Genomic DNA, 7,535 nt, shown 5'->3' with positions numbered 1-7,535 from the left:
CCAGCCCTTAGTGGGCTGGTGTGCCCCCCTAGGCCCACCCCCTGCGCCTAGGGTTGAAACCCTAGGGTGGGGGGGGGGGCGCCCCACTTGCCTTGGGGGGTACTCCACCCCCTTGGCCGCCGCCCCCTTGGGAGATTAGATCTCCCAGGGCCGGCGCCCCCCCTGGGGGCCAATATAAAGGGAGGGGGGAGGGGGCAGCCGAACCCTGAAGTCCTGGCGCTCCCTCCCCCTGCTACACCTCTTCCTCCTCCGTCACGTGCTTGGCGAAGCCCTGCCGGAGTGCTGCTGTTCCACCACCACCACGCCGTTGTGCTGCTGCTGGAGCCATCATCATCAACCTCTCCTTTCCCCTTGCTGGATCAAGACGGAGGAGACGTTACGCTGACCGTACGTGTGTTGAACGCGGAGGTGCCGTCCGTTCGGCGCTAGGATCTCCGGTGATAGGATCACGATGAGAACGACTACTTCAACCCCGTTCTTTTGAACGCTTCCGCGCGATCTACAAAGTGGTATGTAGATGCAATCTCTCTCCCATGACTCGTTGCTTAGATGAACTCATAGATGGATCTTGGTGAAACCGTAGGAAAATTTTTAATTTTCTGCAACGTTTCCCAACAGTGGCATCATGAGCTAGGTCTATGCGTAGTTCTCTATTGCACGAGTAGAACACAATTTTGTTGTGGGCGTAGATCTTATCAACTTGCTTGCCGCTACTAGTCTTATCTTGCTTCAGCGGTATTGTGGGATGAAGCGGCCCAGACCAACCTTACACGTACGCTTACGTGAGACCGGTTCCACCGACTGACATGCACTAGTTGCATAAGGTGGCTGGCGGGTGTCTGTCTCTCCCACTTTAGTTGGAGTGGATTCGATGAAAAGGGTCCTTATGAAGGGTAAATAGAAGTTGACAAGATCACGTTGTGGTTATTCGTAGGTAAGAAAACGTTCTTGCTAGAACCCAATTGCAGCCACGTAAAAGATGCAACAACAATTAGAGGACGTCTAACTTGTTTTTGCAGCAATTGTCATGTGATGTGATATGGCCAGAAGTTGTGATGAATGATGAATGATATATTGTGATGTATGAGATCATGTTCTTGTAATAGGAATCACGACTTGCATGTCGATGAGTATGACAACCGGCAGGAGCCATAGGAGTTATCTTTATTTTTTGTATGACCTGCGTGTCATTGAAGAACGCCATGTAAATTACTTTACTTTATTGCTAAACGCGTTAGCCATAGAAGTAGAAGTAGTCGTTGGCGTGACAACTTCATGAAGGCACAATGATGGAGATCATGATGATGGAGATCATGCTGTCATGCCGGTGACAAAGATGATCATGGAGCCCCGAAGATGGAGATCGAAGGAGTTGTATGATATTGGCCATATCATGTCACTACTATATATAATTGCATGTGATGTTTATTATGTTTTATGCATCTTGTTTACTTAGAACGACGGTAGTAAATAAGATGATCCCTTATAATAATTTCAAGAAATTGTTCCCCCTAACTGTGCACCGTTGCTAAAGTTTGTCGTTTCGAAGCACCACGTGATGATCGGGTGTGATAGATCCTTACGTTCACATACAACGAGTGTAAGACAGATTTACACATGTAGAACACTTAGGGTTAACTTGACGATCCTAGCATGTACAGACATGGCCTCGGAACATAAGAGACCGAAAGGTCGAACATGAGTCGTATAGAAGATACGATCAACATGGAGATGTTCACCGATGATGACTAGCCCGTCTCACGTGATAATCGGACACGGCCTAGTCGACTCGGATCGTGTAACACTTAGATGACTAGAGGGATGTCTGATCTGAGTGGGAGTTCATTGAATAATTTGATTAGATGAACTTAATTATCATGAACTTAGTCTAAAACTTTTGCAAAATATGTCTTGTAGATCAAATGGCCAACGCTCATGTCAACATGAACTTCAACGCATTCCTAGAGAAAACCAAGCTGAAAGATGATGGCAGCAACTATTCAGACTGGGTCCGGAACCTGAGGATCATCCTCATAGCAGCCAAGAAAGATTATGTCCTAGATGCACCGCTAGGTGAAGCACCCATCCCAGAGAATCAAGACGTTATGAACACTTGGCAATCACGTGCTGATGATTACTCCCTCGTTCAGTGCGGCATGCTTTACAGCTTAGAACCGGGGCTCCAAAAGCGTTTTGAGAAACACGGAGCATATGAGATGTTTGAGGAGCTGAAAATGGTTTTCCAAGCTCATGCCCGGGTCGAGAGATATGAAGTCTCCGACAAGTTCTATAGTTGTAAGATGGAGGAAAACAGTTCTGTCAGTGAGCACATACTTAAAATGTCTGGGTTGCACAACCGCCTGTCCCAGCTGGAGATCAACCTCTCGGACGACGCGGTCATTGACAGAATCCTTCAGTCGCTCCCACCAAGCTACAAGAGCTTTGTGCTGAACTACAATATGCAGGGGATGGTGAAGACCATTCCTGAGGTATTTTCAATGCTGAAGTCAGCAGAGGTTGAAATCAAGAAAGAACATCAAGTGTTGGTGGTCAATAAGACCACCAAGTTCAAGAAGGGCAAGAGTAAGAAGAACTTCAAGAAGGGCGGCAAAGATGTTGCCGTGCCCGGTAAGCCAGTTGCCGGGAAGAAGTCAAAGAATGGACCCAAGCCTGAGACTGAGTGCTTTTATTGCAAAGGGAAGGGTCACTGGAAGCGGAACTGCCCCAAATACTTAGCGGACAAGAAGGCCGGCAACACTAAAGGTATATTTGATATACATGTAATTGATGTGTACCTTACCAGTACTCGTAGTAACTCCTGGGTATTTGATACCGGTGCCATTGCTCACATTTGTAACTCACAACAGGAGCTGCGGAATAAGCGGAGACTGACGAAGGACGAGGTGATGATGCGCGTCGGGAATGGTTCCAAGGTCGATGTGATCGCCGTCGGCACGCTACCTCTGCATTTACCTACGGGATTAGTTTTAAACCTCAATAATTGTTATTTAGTGCCAAGTTTGAGCATGAACATTGTATCTGGATCTCGTTTAATACGAGATGGCTACTCATTTAAATCCGAGAATAATGGTTGTTCTATTTATATGAGAGATATGTTTTATGGTCATGCCCCAATAGTCAATGGTTTATTCTTAATGAATCTCGAACGTAATGTTACACATATTCATAGCGTGAATACCAAAAGATGTAAATTTGATAACGATAGTCCCACATACTTGTGGCACTGCCGCCTTGGTCACATTGGTGTCAAGCGCATGAAGAAGCTCCATGCCGATGGACTTTTAGAGTCTCTCGATTATGAATCATTTGACACATGCGAACCATGCCTCATGGGCAAAATGACCAAGACCCCGTTCTCCGGAACAATGGAGCGAGCAACCAACTTGTTGGAAATCATACATACCGATGTGTGCGGTCCAATGAGCGTTGAGGCTCGCGGAGGATATCGTTATATTCTCACTCTCACCGATGACTTGAGTAGATATGGGTATGTCTACTTGATGAAACACAAGTCTGAGACCTTTGAAAAGTTCAAGGAATTTCAGAATGAAGTAGAGAATCAACGTGACCGAAAGATAAAATTCTTACGATCGAATCGTGGAGGAGAATATTTAAGTCACGAATTTGGTACACACTTAAGAAAATGTGGAATCGTTTCACAGCTCACGCTGCCTGGAACACCTCAGCGTAACGGTGTGTCCGAATGTCGTAATCGCACTCTATTGAATATGGTGCGATCTATGATGTCTCTTACCGATTTACCGCTATCATTTTGGGGATACGCTCTAGAGACAGCTACATTCACTTTAAATAGGGCACCGTCTAAATTCGTTGAGACGACACCGTATGAATTATGGTTTGGGAAGAAACCTAAGCTGTCGTTTCTAAAAGTTTGGGGATGCGATGCTTATGTCAAGAAACTTCAACCTGAAAAGCTCGAACCCAAGTCGGAAAAATGCGTCTTCATAGGATACCCTAAAGAAACCATTGGGTATACCTTCTACTTAAGATCCGAAGGCAAGATCTTTGTTGCCAAGAACGGATCCTTTCTGGAAAAAGAGTTTCTCTCGAAAGAAGTAAGTGGGAGGAAAGTAGAACTCGATGAAGTACTACCTCTTGATCGGGATAGTTGTGCAGCTCAGGAAAATGTTCCTGTGATGCCTACACCAACTGAAGAGGAAAACAATGATGATGATCAAGGTACTTCAGATCAAGTTGCTACTGAACTTCGTAGGTCCACAAGGACACGTTCCGCACCAGAGTGGTATGGCAACCCTGTCCTGGAAATCATGTTGTTGGACAACGGTGAACCTTCGAACTATGAAGAAGCAATGGCGGGCCCAGATTCCAACAAATGGCTAGAAGCCATGAAGTCCGAGATAGAATCCATGTATGAAAACAAAGTATGGACTTTGACTGACTTGCCCGATGATCGACGAGCGATAGAAAACAAATGGATCTTCAAGAAGAAGACGGACGCGGATGGTAATGTCACCATCTATAAAGCTCGACTTGTCGCTAAGGGTTATCGGCAAGTTCAAGGGATTGACTACGATGAGACTTTCTCTCCCGTAGAAAAGCTTAAGTCCGTCCGAATCATGTTAGCAATTGCCGCATACTATGATTATGAGATATGGCAGATGGACGTCAAAACGGCATTCCTTAACGGGCATCTTAAGGAAGAACTGTATATGATGCAGCCGGAGGGTTTTGTCGATCCTAAGAATGCTAACAAAGTATGCAAGCTCCAGCGATCCATTTATGGGCTGGTGCAAGCATCTCGGAGTTGGAACATTCGCTTTGATGAGATGATCAAAGCGTTTGGGTTTTCGCAGACTTATGGAGAAGCCTGCGTTTACAAGAAAGTGAGTGGGAGCTCTGTAGCATTTCTCATATTATATGTAGATGACATACTTTTGATAGGAAATGATATAGAATTCTTGGACAACATTAAGGCCTACTTGAATAAGTGTTTTTCAATGAAGGACCTTGGAGAAGCTGCTTATATATTAGGCATTAAGATCTATAGGGATAGCTCGAGACGCCTCATAGGTATTTCACAAAGCACATACCTTGATAAGATTTTGAAGAAGTTCAAAATGGATCAGTCCAAGAAAGGGTTCTTGCCTGTACTGCAAGGTGTGAGATTGAGCTCGGCTCAATGCCCGACCACGGCAAAAGATAAAGAAGAGATAAGCGTCATCCCCTATGCCTCAGCCATAGGATCTATTATGTATGCCATGCTGTGTACCAGACCTGATGTAAACCTTGCCGTAAGTTTGGTAGGAAGGTACCAAAGTAATCCCGGCAAGGAACACTGGACAGCGGTCAAGAATATCCTAAAGTACCTGAAAAGGACGAAGGACATGTTTCTCGTTTATGGAGGTGACGAAGAGCTCGTCGTAAAGGGTTACGTCGACGCTAGCTTCGACACAGATCTGGATGACTCTAAGTCACAAACCGGATACATGTATATGTTGAATGGTGGAGCAGTAAGCTGGTGCAGCTGCAAGCAGAGCGTCGTGGCGGGATCTACATGTGAAGCGGAGTACATGGCAGCCTCGGAGGCAGCGCATGAAGCAATATGGGTGAAGGAGTTCATCACCGACCTAGGAGTCATACCCAATGCGTCGGGGCCGATCAAACTCTTCTGTGACAACACTGGAGCTATTGCCCTTGCCAAGGAGCCCAGGTTTCACAAGAAGACCAGGCACATCAAGCGTCGCTTCAACTCTATCCGTGAAAATGTTCAAGATGGAGACATAGATATTTGCAAAGTACATACGGATCTGAATTTCGCAGATCCGTTGACTAAACCTCTCTCACGAGCAAAACATGATCAACACCAGAACTCTATGGGTGTTCGATTCATCACAATGTAACTGGATTATTGACTCTAGTGCAAGTGGGAGACTGTTGGAAATATGCCCTAGAGGCAATAATAAAAGGGTTATTATTATATTTCCTTATTCATGATAATTTTCTTTTATTCATGCTATAACTGTATATCCGGAAATCATAATACACGTGTGAATACATAGACCATAACATGTCCCTAGTGAGCCTCTAGTTGACTAGCTCGTTGGTCAACAGATAGTCATGGTTTCCTGACTATGGACATTAGATGTCATTGACAACGGGATCACATCATTAGGAAAATGATGTGATGGACAAGACCCAATCCTAAGCATAGCACAAGATCGTGTAGTTCGTTTTGCTAGAGCTTTTCCAATGTCAAGTATCTCTTCCTTAGACCATGAGATCGTGTAACTCCCGGATACCGTAGGAGTGCTTTGGGTGTACCAAACGTCACAACGTAACTGGGTGACAATAAAGGTACACTATAGGTATCTCCGAAAGTGTCTGTTAGGTTGACACGGATCGAGACTGGGATTTGTCACTCCGTATGACAGCGAGGTATCACTGGGCCCACTCGATAGTGCATCATCATAATGAGCTCAAAGTGACCAAGTGTTTGGTCACGGGATCATGCATTACGGTACGAGTAAAGTGACTTGCCGGTAACGGGACTGAACGAGGTATTGGGATACCGACGATCGAGTCTCGTGCAAGTAACGTACCGATTGACAAAGGGAATTGTATACGGGGTTGTTCGAATCCTCGACATCGTGGTTCATTCGATGAGATCATCGAGGAGCATGTGGGAACCAACATGGGTATCCAGATCCCGCTGTTGGTTATTGCCCGAGAGCCGTCTCGGTCATGTCTACGTGTCTCCCGAACCCGTAGGGTCTACACACTTAAGGTTTGGTGACGCTAGGGTTGTATGAATATGAGTATGCAGCATACCGAATGTTGTTCGGAGTGCCGGATGAGATCTCGGACGTCACGAGGAGTTCCGGAATGGTCCGGAGGTAAAGAAAACTATATAGGAAGTGGTATTTCAGCCATCGGGAAAGTTTCGGGGTCACCCGGTATTGTACCGGGACCACCGGAAGGGTCCCGGGGGTCCACCGGGTGGGGCCACCCATCCCGGAGGGCCCCAAGGGCGGAAGTGGGGAGGGGAACCAGCCCTTAGTGGGCTGGTGCGCCCCCTAGGCCCACCCCCTGCGCCTAGGGTTGAAACCCTAGGGTGGGGGGGGGGGCGCCCCACTTGCCTTGGGGGGTACTCCACCCCCCTTGGCCGCCGCCCCCTTGGGAGGTTAGATCTCCCAGGGCCGGCGCCCCCCCTGGGGCCTATATAAAGGGAGGGGGGAGGGGGGCAGCCGAACCCTGAAGTCCTGGCGCCCCCTCCCCCTGCTACACCTCTTCCTCCTCCGTCACGTGCTTGGCGAAGCCCTGTCGGAGTGCTGTTGTTCCACCACCACCACGCCGTTGTGCTGCTGCTGGAGCCATCATCATCAACCTCTCCTTTCCCCTTGCTGGATCAAGACGGAGGAGACGTTACGCTGACCGTACGTGTGTTGAACGCGGAGGTGCCGTCCGTTCGGCGCTAGGATCTCCGGTGATAGGATCACGACGAGAACGACTACTTCAACCCCGTTCTTTTGAAC

The sequence above is a fragment of the Triticum dicoccoides genome, chromosome 1B (assembly GCF_002162155.2).
Source record: "Triticum dicoccoides isolate Atlit2015 ecotype Zavitan chromosome 1B, WEW_v2.0, whole genome shotgun sequence".
NCBI lineage: Eukaryota > Viridiplantae > Streptophyta > Magnoliopsida > Poales > Poaceae > Triticum > Triticum dicoccoides.
The sequence above is the reverse complement of the archived record's forward strand: the minus strand, read 5'-3'. Positions refer to the sequence as shown.